The sequence below is a fragment of the Manis javanica genome, chromosome 3, assembly GCF_040802235.1.
Source record: "Manis javanica isolate MJ-LG chromosome 3, MJ_LKY, whole genome shotgun sequence".
NCBI classification, from domain to species: domain Eukaryota; kingdom Metazoa; phylum Chordata; class Mammalia; order Pholidota; family Manidae; genus Manis; species Manis javanica.
In genome coordinates this window covers 42,107,253-42,124,927 of record NC_133158.1, presented here as the reverse complement: position 1 = coordinate 42,124,927, position 17,675 = coordinate 42,107,253, and the positions used below count along the sequence as shown (strand labels likewise).

At 45.7% G+C, this 17,675-nt stretch overlaps 1 protein-coding gene across 5 annotated transcripts in view; it reads left to right on the top strand.

Annotated features, from left to right (window-relative positions):
• The window catches only part of PDE9A (phosphodiesterase 9A), a 92,025-nt gene that overhangs the window by 35,258 nt on the left and 39,092 nt on the right, over nt 1-17,675 (top strand). The window lies entirely within an intron of this gene.

The window sequence follows — 17,675 nt, the reverse complement described above, 5'->3', positions numbered from 1 at the left end:
AAAGCCCTATAATTATTACAGATTCAAAAGCCATATACCAATCCAGAGACAGTCTTATACATTGCCCTTTCAGTCCCTCAGTGACCCCCTCCCACCCTGTCCCCAGACACGAGATGACAGTCCACGCTTGTCTTTCCGGCCCAGCGTCTGTCCTCCCCGCTCAGACTGAGCCAAAAACGTGGACCACTTGCAGCCCCCAACCTGCAGGATGCTTCATGCAGGCAGCAGTGTTGTTTCGGACTTTTTATCACTCTTATTTATGCATGATTTATGCATAATAAAATGCTCTCATTCAAGTATATATTCTGATGAGCTTTAAAAAATTTATTCACCCTTGTAACCATCACCAAAACAAGGCACCAAACATTTACATCACCTGGAAAAGTTGTGCTCCATCATGCTCACCTCCTCCCTTGACTCCTGGTGCCTGTCAGCAACTGACCTGCTTCTGATACTGCAGATTAGGTTTGTCTTTTTAAGAATTTCATAAAAGAAATTATGTGGTACATGTACTTTTCTTTGACTCAACCTAATGCTTTTGAGACGTGTCTATGTGCGGTGTGTATCAGTGTCTACCGTTTTTTGGCTGAGTACTGTTCCAGAGTATGGCTGGGCCACAGTTTGATTGCCTAGTCACCTATTGAGGGACATCTAGGCTTTCTCCAGGTTGGGGGCTTTTATGAGTAAGGCTGCTATAAGCATTCAAGTTACAAGCATTTGTTGCAACATATATTTTCATTTCTCTTGGATGGAATGGGATTGAATGGGATTGCCGCATCATATGGTCAAGTGTATGTTCCAGTTTACTAAAAAAACAGTGCCAGTCAGATTTTCCAAAGTGGCTGCACCATTTTGCATTCTTACCCACAATGTATGAGCATTCTAGTTGCTCCACATCCTCACCAGCACTTGGAATTGTCCTTCTTTATGTTAATCATTGTAATGGATATGTAGTGATGTTGCATTTGGCTGTAATTTTTGTTTCCCTGGTGATGAATGATGGTGAAAATATTTACTGGCCATTCCTCAATCTTTTATGACGTATCTGCTCAAATCTTTCTTGGTTTCTTTGTTGTTCTTGAGTTGCTTTCCTTCTTCTTACCAAAGGAAGAGTGTTCCTGATCCATTTGGAGGCACACCCTTTGTCTGATACAGATCACAAATGTTTTCTCCAGTAGGCAACTTGCCTTTTCATTGACTCTGAGTTTTAGATTTTGATTAGGCCCAGTTTATCAATTGTGTTCTTTTATGGTTTGGGCTTTTTGTGTACCATCTAAGAAGTTGAAGTTATCCCCAAGCTGTGAAGTTCACTCCTAACAGATTCTACTTTTAGCTTTTACATTTAGATCTATGACTCATTTCAAGTTGATTTTTGTGTATGGCCTGAAAGTTGAGGTTTGTTTTCCTTTTTATAATGTAATGTTAATCTAATTCTAAGTAGTATAATGTTGGTGGCTGCAGAATAGAATGCTGAAGCCACCCTAACCATGCTAGAGCCTGTGTGAGTGGGGCCCATGTTTCTGCATGTCACTGTCTCTTCTTTAAAGCAGCAATGTTCACACATGAGCACTGGTTGCTTTAAATTGTTTAAGGGCTTATGTAGCTCTTTATGAAGACTCTCAGCTCAGTTCTCTTGATAGTAAATGTTAGACTGAAGTATGAGTTCTAACTTTCTCTAGGATGGAAATACCTTTTTAACATAAAAGGCTTATTCAGCCTTTGACCTGATAATAAATGTATGTTTTTTTACAGTGTTAGTAACTAAACCCTATACTTTATTCAGATGTCACCAGTTTTCTCCTGATGTCCTTTTCTATTCCAGTATCAATCCACTTTTCATTTAGCCCTTATGTCTTCCCAGGCTCCTCTGGCCTGGAAGTTTCTCCGGCTCTCCTTGTCTGTCATCACCTTGGCAGTCTTTAGGGGTCTGTAGAATGTCTGCCAGTCTGGGTCTGTCTGATGTTGTTCTTGTGATGAGCCTGGGGGTGTGGGTTTGGAGAGAATGCCTGGGGTTCAAAAATATCCACGTGCATCACTGGCTTCTCCCCTGTAAAGGTACTGTCCTTCCCCTTCTTTGGGGCCCACCTCCAAGAAGGGGAGAAAAGAATGGAGATTCATTTTCTCTATACAGGCACCCTTTTGCACGAGAACACTTTTTGAAAGACAGTCCTTTCCCCCATTGAATCATCATGACACCTTGTCAAAAGCCAGTTGACCGTGGATGTGTGGCTCTGTCTTTGGACTTGCAGTCGTGAACCATTAACAGACATGTCTGTGCTCAGACCAGTGCCACAAGGTCTTGGCTACTATAGATTTATAGTAAGTCGTGAAATCAGGTCAAGTCCTTCAATTTATTTTTTCATTTTCAGAAATGTTTTGCTTATTCCAGGTTCCTCTTGTTTCCAAAGAAACTTTAGAATCAGTCTGTAAATTGCTATCAGAAAAAAATCTGCTGGGATTTTGATTGAAGTTATATTAAATATATGGACAACTTGGGAAGAATTGTCTAATTAAGAATATTAAGTTGCATGCTCTGATGCATGAATCTGGTATATCTTTTGACAAATTTGGGTCTCCTTTACTGTCTCATTAATGTATTATAGTTGTCGGTGTAAAAAGCTCTTAAGTATATGTTGATAAGTTTATCACTAAGTATTTCATATTTTTAGTGCTACTACTAATGAATTTAAAAATTTTTTCAATTTCCAAAAGTTTGTAGTTTATAGAAATAAAATTGGCTTTGTGTATTGACCTGGCTAAACTCTCTAAGTCTAGTGCTTTTTGTAGATTTCCTATGATTTTCCACATCTGCAAATAGAGAATTGCATCTTCCTTTTACACCTGGATGCTTTTATTTCTTCTTCTTCCTTATTGCACTAGCTAGGATACCTAGCACAATAGAAGAAGAGAAGCTGTAAGAGTAGAGATTCATGCTTTGTTGTCAATCTTGGAATGTATGAAGTTTTTTGCCTTCAATTTTGATGTTAGCTATAGAGTTACTTTTGTAGATACCATTTATCAGGTTGAGGGGGTTTTTTTTCCTTTATTCCTAATTTGTTGAGAGTTTTAATCATAAACTGATGTTGAATTTTGTTAAATATTTTTTCTACTTCTGTTGAGATGATCATGTTTTTTTTCCTCTATTCTGTTACTACTGAATTCTGATTTATTTTAAATATTTAAACTAATCTTGCATCCCTAGTAGCAACTCCATTTGGCTGTGACATAGTATCTTTTTGTTTTGGATTCAATTTGCAAATATTTTGTGAAGGGCTTTTGCATCTTTATTAACAAGGGATATTAGTTCATAGTTATGCTTTCTTATAATATGTTCATCTGCTTTTGGTATTAGGGCAATTCTGGCCTCATGAAATTTGTTGGGGAGTGTTGCCTGCCTCTGTCTTCTGGAAGAGTTTGTATAAAGTTGGCATCATTTCTGCCTTAAATGTCCAATAGAATTCACAAGTGAATGCCTCTGTGCTTGGAGTTTCTTTGTGGGAAGAGTTTGAATTATGAATTCGGTTTCTTTAACATAAATATACTCAAGTTTTCTATTTATTTGAGGATTAATTTTAGGAAGTAGTGTCCATTTCACAAAGTTTCATCTCAGAATTTATTGGCGTGATGTAGTTTGAAGTATGTCCCTATGATCCTTTTTATGTCCAAAGGACTGTCATGAAATCTCCCCTTTCATTCAAGGTATGAGCAACTTAAATCTTCTCCCTTTAAAGTCAATCAGCCTAAGTGATTTATACATTTTTTATTGCTTTTTTTGGAGAGCAAGCTTTAGATTTCATTGGTTTCCTCTGTCGTCTGTCTGCTTCTAGTTCATTGATTTCTCCCCTTATCTTATTTCCTTCCTTTTACTCACACCAGGTCATATTTACTCTTATCTTTCTAGCTTCTAAAGGTATAAGCTTAGATAACTAATTTTAGATCTTTCCCTTTGTTATAGAATAATTTAAAGCTAAAGATTTCCTTCTAAGTGTAATTTCGCTCTGTCTCATGAATTCTGATGTGTTGTGTTTTCATTTTTATTCACCTTGAAATACTTTCTAACTTACCTGTGGTTCCTGCTCTGAACTATTTCTTGTTTAGAAGTGCATTATTCTTATTTCATTTCCAAATTTGTGGATATTTCCAGTTACCTTTCTCTTTTTGATATCTAAGTGAATTCCACTGTGATCAAAAGTAGATGCTGTATGACTTCAGCCTTTTTTAATTTGTTGAGATACATGGTGTATCTTGGTGACTATTCCATGTGTACTGGAACAGAGTACATATTCTTCAGTTTTGGGGTGGAATATTCCATAAATATCAAGTAGGTCAAGGTAGTTGATACTGTAGCTCAAGTTTTTTATATCTTTACTTATTTTTGCCTCCTTTTTCTATTACCAGAAGATGAACACTGAAATATCCAAGTCTATTGCGGATGCGTCAGGTTTTGCTTCACGTTCCAGTACCTATTGTTGGGTGCATATTTATTTAGGATTGTTGTATCTTCTTGATGAATCAACCCTTTACCCTAATAGAAATTTGCCTTTATCCTTGGTACTGCTTCTCGTTTCAGCATCTTCTTTATCTCATGTCAGTATAGCCGCTGCAACCTTCCAGGCTTCATGTTATTTGTTATATCCCATCCATCCTCCCACTTTTAACATCTGAGTCTTTACATTTGAAGTGGATTTCTTATAGGCCTATTTATCAGTTCTGGTGATTTCAGCCTTTTCACTGGAGTTGTTAAACCATTTCCATTTAAATGTAATTATAGATATGGTTGGATTTAAATCTACCTTGCTACTCATTTTCTATTTATCTCATTCTTTTTTATTTGTCTTCCTCTTTTCCTGTCTGTTGCATACTGAGCATTTTTTAATTCCATTTTTTTCTCCACTCTTGGTTTATGAGCTATATTTCTTTGTTTAATTTCTTTGTGACTGCTCTTGGCTTTACAGTGTGTCATCAACTTGTTGTGACCTACCTTTAAATCACATTACATCACTTCTCAATAATGTCAGACTCTGAGAACAGTGTGTTACGTTTCTCCCAGCTCCTCCTTTATGCTGTGTATCACACATTTTCCACATATGCTTTAAGCCCCATAAGACACTGTTATCATTTTTTGCTCTCAGCAATGTTCTTTTTTCCCCATTTCTCTATATAGACCCATGTTTGCAGTGTTTGTTATATTGTTGATCACCTGGAATTTGTTTTCTTCCATAAAGAGTGTGGATCTGTCCTGACAGGCAGTTAAGTCCCTTGCAAATCAGTGTGGTGCCTGAGGCCTGTTTTTAAGCCTTGCTAGGACAGTTGTAGCGCCCCTACCCTCCAGGGGTGTTCAGTCCTGCTGCTAGGGAGTGACTGCTCTGGGGTCTGCCCTAAACTCTTGGGGGACCACCAACACCTCCACTCTGACTGTTGGGAGCTCAGACGTTTGGTAATGAGATTGGGGGACCAGAGGCAGATCAAGTAGGGGCTCAAGGGTCCATGAGGAGGCTACTGAAGTAGCTCCCCTAGTGGGAGGGGAGGGGACGGTGGGGACAGCAGAGGAGGCATCATGTTCTGAAGGAAAAGCCAAGCGTATTTCCTGACTGAGTGAAAGTGAGGTGTGAAGGAAGGTACCAGAAGCCTCCAGGATCCCACACCCCCTCGAGGGGCCGGGCGGAGGGCGGAGGGGGCAGCTGGGCTTCCGTAGCTTGGGCTTCCAGGGCTGGGGGATGTCAGCGTGAGCAGAAGGCCCAGGGCTGGGTCACTCACCAGGAGGACGGGAGCCAGCTGTCAGTACCTGGACAGAGCCCAGAGGCCATACTTGGGGACAGGGATTTGGAGGAAGGACATTGGTGACTTAACACCATCCAGGAAAGGGGCACAGGAGTGAGTCCGCAAGGGACAGGGACACATCAGGCCCAGCACAGGAAGGGGTGGGGAGTGTGGCAGCCATGCCGGAGGAGGACTGAGGGGCTGTGTATGCCTGGGCCCAGCAGGACCCACGGGAAAGGAGCAGGGCTCCTTACAGGCTGAGTGACTGCACCTGGCTGGGGGAGCAGGGAGCTGGGTGGCTGCATCCTCTTGGGGGCACAGGGGTTGGGGGAGCTCTGCAGCTCCTCCCAAAATTCCTCCCAGGAAAGCAACCCCAGGGCATGACCTCCCTGAGGACCTCAGCAGGCCCAGCACCCACAGCCTCACCCCAACAGGGCCTGGGCGTAGTAGGCGCTTACTGTATTTGTCGGGCAGCACCTTGTGCATCTGGAAGGGGCAGGAGAGCTGGTGCATTTTGCTGGACTGGGCGGCCTGGCTTCTCAGGGACAACAAGCAGCCATGCAGGGGCCCTGCCAGGCCTGGCTCTGCTCAGAGCAGCCTGGGAGAGCTGTGTTCTCTGCGGGGACAGGAGTGGGCTTCCTGCAGAGGCCCTGCCTTTCCCCAGCACATCGACACCTGAGCGGCCCGGCCTGGCTCACTCTGTGTGCATTACTGGTCAGGCTGACGCCACCTTTCCTGGCTGTGGTCTAGGAAGACCCCTTCTCTTCAGATGCACCAGTGTTCCAGGCTTTTCCTTTGGAACAAAGTTGGTATCAGGTAGACCCCCCCCACGGCCTGAGCTTTCTTGCAAGCTATAAGAAATGGAGCCCTGACTCTGCCCTCTGGAACTCGTTCTTAGGAATTTTTGACTCTTAGCTCTCTCTCCGGGAAATACCTTCCGTCTGCCATCTGTGACTGCCCCGGCCTGCTTCCCAGAGCCTTGAAGCCTTTGTCCAAGTCCAGTAACCAGAGCTGTTGTGCAGCCCTGAGTTAGGGCCTTAAGTAGCCCTCGGTGCCCTTGAATCAACAGGCCACACTCACAATGGCAGGAAAAGAGCCTCAGGTCAGGAAACGGGAGGCCTGTCCAGACTTCACCAGCTGCCGAGGCCCCTCCGCTGGCTTTTCCTGGGGTTCCCTTCCTCCTGGCTGATCCACGAAGTCGCACATTGCAATAAATGCTCCAGAGGGGTCGTGGTGGAGCCACGCCATGCAGAAACGCCCTGAGTCTGGCTACTTTGCTATTTAAATATTAGGGAAGAATATCCTGAGAAACATGAATTTTCAAAGGAGAAAAGGGTGGTCCCGTCCTGTCCCAGACCCACACAGCCCTGAAAGCTACAGAGGCGTTCTTAAGAGCAAAGAACAGCCCCCAGGAGGGAAGGACAGGGACCGAACTCGACATCCAGAACAGAGGAAACATAATGACCCGTAAACAAGGAAGTTCTGTGTTAGCAGACACCTTTCTAGAAAAACATTCTCTTCGCCCGATCCTGGGAGGCAGTCATGTGGATGAGCTGGTTTTCCCCTTTGTGAGTGACATAAAGTTAATAGTAACTACAGGACCGTGGGACAAATTCTATGCATCTTTTTATGGCAATAGTACTGATTGCCTTGAGTGCCCTTGAACTGTCTATCATTTTTATTTGATTCGAGCGGCTCAAACCAGTGGAGTTTTCCAAACCATCACATGCATTATTTCAGTCCCCAGGCAGATACTGTATGCCTGCCCGCCGGGAGCTGGGGGAGGTCCCTGTGAGGGGGAGGGCCACACCTTCTGCTAGGCACAGGGTCCAGCTCCTGGGGAAAGGCATGTCCCGGGACCCCAGGAGAAGAGGCTCCCTGAATGGGCGGGGAGGGAGAGGAGCGGCCTGCATGCAGTGCTCGGCCAAGGGCATCATGTCTCTCTGTGACCAGAAGCCCCCATGTCCTCACCCACCTGCCCGACCTGGAGAACCTGCAGTAGCTGAGAGGTCCAGGGGGAGCCCGGGCTCTCTCAGTTTTGTCTGGGCTGCAGCGGCTAAGCGACTGAGCCACTTGGTCTCATGAAGCATCTTCAACTTTAGGACTGAAAACAGGCCTTGCCGTGGGGACATAGGTCCCCTCCATTCCCTGCCTCTAGGGCCAGGACGGGGTGCCTCATCCACTGGCCAGAAGGGGACCCTGTGGCGTCCCAGCCCTGAAGCCCAAGCCACCCAGCTCCATCTCTGTCCTGGGCAGAGGTCATGGGTGACTCAAAGCCTCCCTGCCTCCATCAGCTTCTTTGTCCTTGTTCCCAAATATGGACAATGAACTTGAACCATGGAGACCCATCAGGAGCACTCACAGCACGCCTGTGCTCCTGCAGGTCAAAGGTGACCGGTGGTGATGGGAGCGACAGGTGTCAGGGCTGTGCGCTGGACAGAGCCAGGGTTCCAGCAGGGACAAGCAGTCCTGCCTGGGGTGCACACCTGCCCTTTTACCCCTCCAGGAGGGCGCCAGCTGCTCCTCACAGGTGTTTTTCTGGGTTAGCAGTGGTCTTTCCACCTCAAGACCCACGGAGGCCATGGGACACTGCAGCCACAAGGCCCCCAAGGACAGAAACAGAAGCCCACAGCTGCCCCCAGGAGGAGGACTCCACCAGGCAAGGACCAAATGGATCAAAAGGTCACCCACTGCCCAAACGCAGGCGTGCCTTAAATGTAAAATACACACCAAATTTTGAAGACTTAGTATGGAAAAAAGAAATGTAAACTATGTCGATTAGTAATTTTATACTGATTTCATGTTTTCTTACCAAGATGTAATTCACACAACATAAAACCCACCGGTTCAAAGTGTGCAGACTTAGGAAGCTCACTTTGTCACACAACTCTCACTGCGGTCTCACTCCAAAGCATTTCCATGGCCCAGAAAGAAACCCCACACCTCTCAGCAGCTACTCCCTCTGCCTCTGCCCACTGCCCCCAGCCCCTGGCAATGTCTTCGTGGGTGTGACCGCCCTAGAGGTTCAGATGGTGGGAAATGTGGCCTTGTGTGTCGGGCGGCTCTTACTCGGTGCGGTATTTTCAAGTATTTCTCTCCTCTGTATGGCACTGGTGTCAGCGCTTCCTTCCTTTTCATTTCTGAACCCCATTCCAGCGCGGGGGTGCTGGACACGTTCTTTGCCCGTCATTCACCAGCTGTTGGACGCGTGGGCCTTTGGGCTGGATGCTGCTATGAACATGTGTGTGCAGACTTTCATGTGAGTGGTACATGCTGAAATGGGGTGTTTGAGATATACTGGGTTAAATATTAAAATTGTTTTCAAGTCTAGTCACCTTGGCAGGAAGGGCCTGAGAGAAGTACATGTGCTCAGCCCAGCAGACCCGAGACTGTTGGTGTCACACACACGCTGATGCCCTCCCCCAGGCCCGCGTGCCCGTGTCCAGAGACTTCCTGGGTACAGGCAGACCAGGTGTGCAGAGGGCTCACCGCCCCAGGAGCAGGCCTCCCAACAGGAAAGGGAGCTGGCGGACAAGCACGCAGTGCCTTGCCCCTGGGTGGGCCAGGTCCCTGAGGACACCTGCGCAGGGGCCCAAAGGGACCCCAGAGTGATGCGCCGCAGCTGTCTCAGGGCTCACCTGCTCTGACCCACCCTCCAAGGGCTTCCCTCTCTCCCTTATGGCTGCTCCCCATGCCCTGCCAGGGTTTCCCAGGATGCCCTCCAAATATACTTCCTGCACCCAGCTCCTTGTCTCTGGGTCTGCCTTGGAGCAGCCCAACCCAAGAGCCACAGACCTGGGAAATGGGAAGATAAGGTGAAGGGCCATCCAGCTTTGTCTGTGGGGTGGCCTGGCCTCACAAGAGCTCCCAGCCACTGCACTTGAATTCTCCCTGAAAGATAGGAATCAGAGCGCACACCTCACCTGGTTCTTACGAGGGTACATGAAGTAGTTCGTGCAAAGTGCCTAACACAGTGCCTGCAACTTGGTAAGTACACAGTAAAAGGTAGCTAACATTTTAAATGGCCTAGAGCACCTTTTTGAATGGCTAGAGTTATGTCTTTCTGGAATTGCTGGATTTTATCTGAACTGGAACACTTCCCAAGGTCTAAAACTATACATGCACTGCCGACTCTCTTTTCACTGGCAAGTCGAGTTAATACTTGAAACTTGAGTGCAGACATTGCTTATGAGGAATAATAAAGCTGCTTAATAATATTTTCTATTTTTAGTGCAATTTCATTCCAAAGAGCTGTATAACCATAGCCTTAGTCATCCTGCTTTGCATTATTTTTAAAGCACAAAGGGTGCAGAATATCAAGTGAAAACTAACCATTCTCCTGCCACACTTCTGAGGGGCTGACTGCACTGCGGTCTTCTCTAGCTTTCTGGAATTGTGCATGCTCCCTTCGGGGTGGTCCAGCCAGCAAACACAGCAGCACCGTGCACATCACTGACAAGTGTGGGCGGAAATCACTGCTACCGAGGCCCTTGGAAGCCAGGTGTCATGACTATAGAACTTAGTACAATGGTGACATGTGATCATGACTGCAGTACCTCAGGGAAGCAGGCGTTCAAAGAGTTCTTTCTGCCTCCGGGCATTGGTGAGAACCAGGCAGAACCTATGCATGCACCCGGTTCCTGGCCAGTTGTGGAGTAAGAGCACACAGGAAGCGCACAGTTTGTTGGGTTCTGATAAAAGACAAGATAAAGAGCATTCCAGTGACCCCGGAGCAGCTCCACTGGCCTCTTGGCAAATCAGTCCCCACACACTGAAACTGCTGTTCTGGCCACAGGTTGCTTTTTCTTGTTCTGGAATCTCATGAGAATGGAATCATGCGGTATGTGCTCTTTTGTATCTAGACGATTTCTCTCAGCATCATGATTTCAAAATTCATGCATGTAGTTTATTTGCTTTTCCATTGCCTGAGTCCTCAGTTGGTTCACTGCTTACAGTCGATGGACATTTGTACAAGTCCTGTTGTGGCAATTTTTGTCAATTAGCTGTGTTTATATATTATATATGTATATGTATATATAATACCTGTAAGGGATGGTGCTGAGTCACATATAAATGTGTGCTGAACTTTATAAGAACTGCTCAGCTTCTTCCCAAGTGGCTGTACCATTTTGCATTCCCACCAGCAATGTAGGAGTGACTTTTTATCACTGCTTTTTAGGAAACTCTATATATTCTGGATATAATGTATTTGTCAGATATATGTATGGCAAATATTTTTTCCAAGTCTGTGACTTACTCTTTTCATTTTCTTGAGGTCATGTGATGAGCAGAAGTTTTTAATTTGATGAAATCTAATTAGGCATGCATGCCTGTTTGTGTGTTGTATTTTCTGTCTTCTTTAAGAACCCTTTTTCTACTGCAAGGTCACAGAGGTAAATTTTTAGGATATTAGACTTGCTGCTGTTATGTTTTATCTATGATTGATTTCAAATTAATTTTGTGAGTGGTGTAAGTAGGGGTCAGTAGTCTTTTTTTTTTTCCTATCATACGACCAGTTGTTATAGCAACACTTGTTAAAAAGAGTTTCCCTTACCCATTAAATCAGTTGGGTGCCGTTTTTGTTTGAAATTTTTTTGTCTCCAAGTGTGTAAGTCTCTTTCCAGAATCTTCTGCTTTATGGATCTGTTGGTCTGTCCTGACACCAATACCACACTGGCTTAGTTGTCAGAGCGGGAAGTCAGTTCTTCCACATTTGCACATCTTTTTCAGTTGTTTTGGTTGTACCGGTCCTTTTCTTTCCCCTACTCATTTTGGAATCAACATGTCAACTTCTTTTTTAAAAGCCCTCTATGACTTTGACTGGGATTGCATTCAATATGTAGAGTGACTTGGGAACAGTAGCTTCTGAGCGGTATTGAGTCTTCTGGTTCCCGAACATGGCGCACCCCTCCTCTTACTAGTTTCCTTCAACTTCTCCCAGCAAAATTTGCAGCTTTCAGGGTCAAGGACCTACACCTTTGGTTAAATTTATTCCTCAGCATTTTCTGTTTTCCAGTGTTACTATAAATGTAATCTCAATTTGATTTTCCATCTGTTTGCTGCTAGTTTATAAAAGTACAATAGACTTTTGCATACTGACATGGTATCTTCTGACATTGCTTAATTCATTAGTCACTTCTGGTCATTATTTTATAGGTTGCTGGGATTTCCATAGAGACATTCATATCTTCTGATAGCAAAGACAGTTTTACTTCTTGAATTCCTATCTTTCTTGGTTTTATTTCTTTCCTCAATCTTATTGCCCTGGTAGAACCCCCAGGGCAACTCAGTGCAAGTGAGTACAGACCTCCCTACCTCGCCCCAACCTCTGGGGGAACGTACACTGAGCAGGGCGGGAGCCACAGATTTGGGTGCCATCAGGTTCAGGAAGTCTTCTCCTGGTTTGCAAAATTCTCTGTTAAATTGTGTCAGATGTTCTTTCTGCGTGTGTTGACATGGGTTGAGAGAGCTCCCTTATATTCCTGGTTTTCTAATGGGTTTTATCATAAACAGGTGTGGGGTTTTGCCACATTCTTTCTGCATCTACTGAGATGACCTTGTGAGGTTTCTCCTTTATTCTGTTAAGATAATGAATATTATGACTCATCTTCAAATGTTAAAAAGAACTTTGCTTCCCTGGGATAATCCCACTTGTATTCCTGGGAAGTATTCCTGGAGAAATGCTTAGGAATAAATGAACAAAGGGTATGTAGGACCTTGGCCCTGAGGTGAGATGTATTCTCTCTTTATAGACTCAATTTCCTAATAATGTGTTAAAGATTTTTGTGCCTATGCTCAAATGGGACACTGGTTTATAACTTTTTTCTTGTAATGTCTTTTTCATGTTTTAATATTGGGATCATGTTGGCCTTGTAAAACATGTTGAGAGATTTGCTTTTTTTCCTCTGTTTTCCACAAGGTTTTATGCAATTTCGATATTATTTCTTCCTCCGCCCATTACATGTAACGTATACATTGATGCAGTTGTGGTCAGGTCTGTACCATTTTGCTGTTTGTATTTATTGGTCTCAGTTTTTCTTCCTACTCCTCCTCTTCTGCCTTCTGTGCGTTAATTGGATAAATGTTTGTGGTCCATTTTATTCCTTCTTTTGACTCTTTTGCTGCACTTTTTAGCATTGCCTTTAGTTGGTTGGTCCAGATGTTGCACCACACACCCTTCCCTTTTTTTTAATTACAGACTTTGTTTTTTAGAACAGTTTTAGGTTCACAGCAAAGTTGCGTGAAGAGTACGGAGAGTCCCCATAACCTCCCCCAGCGCACTCGCCCGGCCTCTCCCCTCCGCTCCCTGCCCCAGAGCTGGACATTCGCTGTCAGTCAGCCAGCCAAAACAACATGTCGTTACCGACCAAAGTCCACAGTTTACGTTGAGGTCACTCTGCTATCCATTCTGTGGGTTTGGACAAATGCATAATGACGTGTGTCCAGCACCCCATATCGTAGAGTAGTTTCTCTGCCCTAAAAATCCTGTGTGCTCCACCTATTCATCCATCCCTCCCCGCAAGCTCCTGGCAACCACTGATCTTTTTGTCTCTATAGTTCTGCCTTTTCCAGAATGTCCCTAGCTGGACGCACACAGTGTACAGCCTTTTCAGTTTGGCTTCTTTCACTTAGTCATAGGCATTTAAGGTTCCTCCATGCATTTTCATGGCTTCATAGATAACTTCTTTTCAGTGATGAATAATATTCCATTGGCTGGATGACATCTTGGTTGCTTCAGAGTTTTGGCAGTTATGAACAAGGCTGCTATAAACTTTTGTGTTACGTTTTGTGTGGAAGTAAATTTTCAACTCCTATGGGTAGATACCAGGAGTGCAATTGCTGGATCAAATGGCAAGAGTATATCTAATTTTGTGAGAAATTGCCCAACCATTGCCAAACCATCTTCCAAGTCACTGCACCATTCCCAGCAGTGATGAGTGGCAGTTCCTGCTGCTCCACGTCCTTATCAGCACTTGGTGTTGTCAGTGTTTTGGATTTTCACCATTCTGTTGGGTGTGTAGTGCTGTCTCATTGTTGTTTCACTTTGTCTTTCTCTGATGACCTGGGACGTGAAGCATCTTTTTAGATTATTTGCTATCACTATATCTTCTTTGCTTGAAGTATGTTTCAGACCTTTTGTCCATTTTCAAATCATCCTTAATTTTTTAATCTATTTAGAGTTGATTCTGTATCACTGCACATAAAAACTAAGGAGTTTGCTGCCGTAGAATTCCTCCCTCACAACCTGAGCTATTGCTGCTATAGATTTCACATCTATGCTAGCGACTGAATGTTTCTGACCCTCCAAAATCCGTATGCTGACTCCCAGCCCCAATGTGATGGTACTGGAGGTGGGGCCTTTGAGAGGTCATGAGGGCAGAGCCCTCGTGAATGGGATTAGCGCCCTTGTTAAAGGAGCTCCCGTGCCTCCTTTGCTATATGAAGACAGTGGAAAGATAGCCATCAATGAACCAGGAAATGACCTCTCACCACACATGTCTATTTTTTATTGTATATTTACATTATAATACATTGTAAAGAAACTCTGGATTTTGTTATCTTCCTCTGAAGAGTATTGATTTTTGGTCTATCTGGCTGTTAAATTACTGGCCTATGGCCTTGAAGTTGTAGAGGCTTGGTTTTATGTCTCGTCAGGGTAAATCTCTAGACTGGGGGTTTCAGCAGGAAGGCTGAGTCATTTGTTAAGGCCCTCTTACTTGACAGGACTCAGACTTTAAACTTTGTCTCTCATGCAGTTGGCAGCAGCTGAAATATCTGCTACCCTCCCAGCCTCCTGGGCCTCCATGCATGTGTGAGTTCAACCACCGTGGAATAGGGGACTTTGTACAGAGCTGACCCCCTCAAACCAGCTCTCCAGTTTGGGAATCCTTGCTTTCATTACTATCCTCTATGACAAACCAAACCCTGGGCCTCTGATTCCCCCGCACCCCACGAGCCGGCAGCATTCTGCATAAGCCCTGGCATCCCCACGCTGTGAGAATGCTCCATGGCGGGGTATAGGAATCTTCCCTTCTGTTACAGCAGCATGGGGCTTCATTTTGTGGAGGCACCACCATTTATTCAGTAGGTCCCCCATCAATGGATATTTGTGTTGCTCCAGTCTTTGGTTATTTCAAGATCATTTGACTACCTTCCATTTCTCCTTCCACAGCCTCCATGACTGTGTGCAACATGCTAAAGTCCACAGATGAAGTAAAACCTTTGGTTTACAAAAAAGACTCAGCCTTTAACAGACTTTTGCAAAAGTCCTGTCCTTTGTACCATAATCTATCAGTTTATTGGACCAGAGTTTATACTGGCAGAGTTCTTCCTGAAACTAGCCTTGTGGGGTCATTGGACACACCATCAAAGCCTAGACACAGTGAACCAGGGTTGACTTTGGCTTCACCATAAACTTTCTCAAAGCAAAGCTGGTCTCAACAACATACGCAGCTTATCATGGAGTAGGCAGAGTCCCACCAGCCTGCACAATCAGCTGCTAGGTGCTGAATCAAATTCCTATGCACATATCCTCATCAGAATATCATACCCATGTCCTTCTCCCTCAAAAGTACACCGCACCTCATCCACCATGGGAGGGGTTGGGGAGGAGTGTGTGCAGGATATCTTTCAGCCCCATCGGTGCTGCCCTGCACAGGAACATGACTGGAGTAGGGGCGGGCCAGTGGCCGTGCCGTGACTCAGCCTGCTCACTGAGTCATTCAGTGAGCAACAATATGCAAATTCCAAACAGTCCCTGGAAGTTAGTAGGAGCTCAAAGAGGACTGTTAGGGCGGTTGCAACCTGTCAAACAGTAAAGGAGCATCACATAGCTAGCCTCCCACAGACCACTCCCTTACAGGCATTTTTTCTTTCAAATCAAACCTAAGGAGCAGAGAACAGAATAGGAAAAATTGCATCCAGACATCTGAGATCAAATGAAACTGTGCAGACCATGAAATCCCCCTCTCCAAAACTGAAGGACGGAACACCCTATCCCATCCCTGCCCCAGGTGCCACGGGGCTTCAGTGACCCTCCACATAGCCCAGCCACAGCAGCTGTAAGATGCTCCCCAAGTTTCCAGTGTGGCCACCAGGACCCCTCAGTCTGCTCTGTTTTCTCAGTTCCCTCTGGAGGCTAATGGGAGGTGAGCATCTAGTTAAAGTCACACAGGCCATCAGGGACATTCCTTTGGCCACGGATAAATGCGAGTGATTTCTCAGGACAGACCCTGGAAAGGGCTCCTGCACCTTTAAGAAGCAAGGCGAGGTCACTGTTAATCATATAACTTTATTGTGCTCCTGAGTTATAAAGGAAACATCCTCATTCTGCACATCTATTTTATGGCATCCATAAATGGGGAATTGCCGGTGACTCTGTCCTGAGCTAGAACATCCTGAGCCGGGGTGCAGAGGTGAGTTCGCCCCTCTTCCTTCCCTGGAAAGGGGTGGTGGCACCCCAAAGAGGAATCAGGGAGGGAGGCAGACAGGAGCCCCTCCACCCTGGCTAGGCAGAGCCCTGGACAGGAGCAGAAATAAATGCAGCCCCAACCTTCAGGGCCTGAGGGGTGTCACTGTGGCCAAGTAATGTGGCTTATTTCCCGAATGCAAAGTAAGATGCCCCTTCGTGAAGGGACTGCATGCTTCTTTGTTTTAGATGCTTTGCGAGAGCATCTGTTAAGTATCTATTTCTTGGAAGATGCTCACCATCACTGTCGCTTCCCGGTGAGTCTGATAAGGTGAACTACAGCTCACGTTAACAGCGTGGAACACAACGTGGTGTTGCGAATCATTGGCCCTTATAGGGAGACATCAGGACAGATCGTGAACTCCAGGGCAACACACACGTGCCCGTGGGGTATTACTCATGCCCCATGTGTCCAAATGCCCTGCTGATGTCCCTATGCACCCACTCTCAATGCACAAGCTTGGGGGCCACGTATGATTAGGGCTGTGTTTGTCTTCATTGCCCAGCGGAAGGAAAGGTGCACATCCAACCAACTCAGGTGTGCAGAGGACCAAAGAATGGCCGTGGCTGCTGTTCTGGTCAGCACAAGATGAAAAGAGATGCCAGTCAGCCGGCTGGCCAATCCAATTAGTGCATCGTGTTAAACTAACCTTTAGAGTAAGAATTATAGGTTGGCTGTCCTGTCAATCAGCTAAACCAGATTCTTGTGTCATTCTGTGCTGGGGAGACTCAGGATTTGTCTGAAACAAGTAAACAATTCCTGGAAGGGCTGGAAGAGGTGGAAGCAGGTTCCTTGAACCATCTGAGCAGTTCCAGGCAGAGTTGGTGACAGCCTCTGGGCATAAGTGAAGCAGGACTTGCAGAGTGCCTCTGCCCAGGTCACTCAAGGGAGCAGCTGTAAGCACTGCAGGGGAGGGTGTCCAGCCTGCCCCCATGGGTTCAATCCTGCCCTTGAACCCCTTTGCAGTCATGTCCAGGGGCAAGGCTGTTCCATTCCCCTTGGTTCTGTTCCGGGCAGGGGCCAGGTTCTAGAGCCAGTCTCATGCAGATCTCATGGCTCAAAGGTAGACTGATTGGGCAGCACCCTAAAAATTGGACCCAGCCTCTGCCAGACTCCAAGATTGCTCTGGAGACTCTGCTGGCCCAGCATTTACCTGTCAGTGCCTGTCACCTGAGAGGCCAGCTGGACAAGCACCCCAAGATGATCTGACCCAAGCCAGGCCAGATGGAAGCAGGCAAAAAGCAGCCCAGACTTAAAAAGGCTGACAGCAAGCCTACTGAAACCTCTGTTCTTATGACTGATTATTTGGGTGGCCAAATCTGCCTTCGTGAAAGCCCTCGGGCCTAGGAATAAGCAGAAGGGAGCTGGGAGCGGCACCCTGGAAGTACACTATCATGCCCCAGATTCAGGAACATGTGTCTGTGAGACGCCAGCTGTCCGCATGGA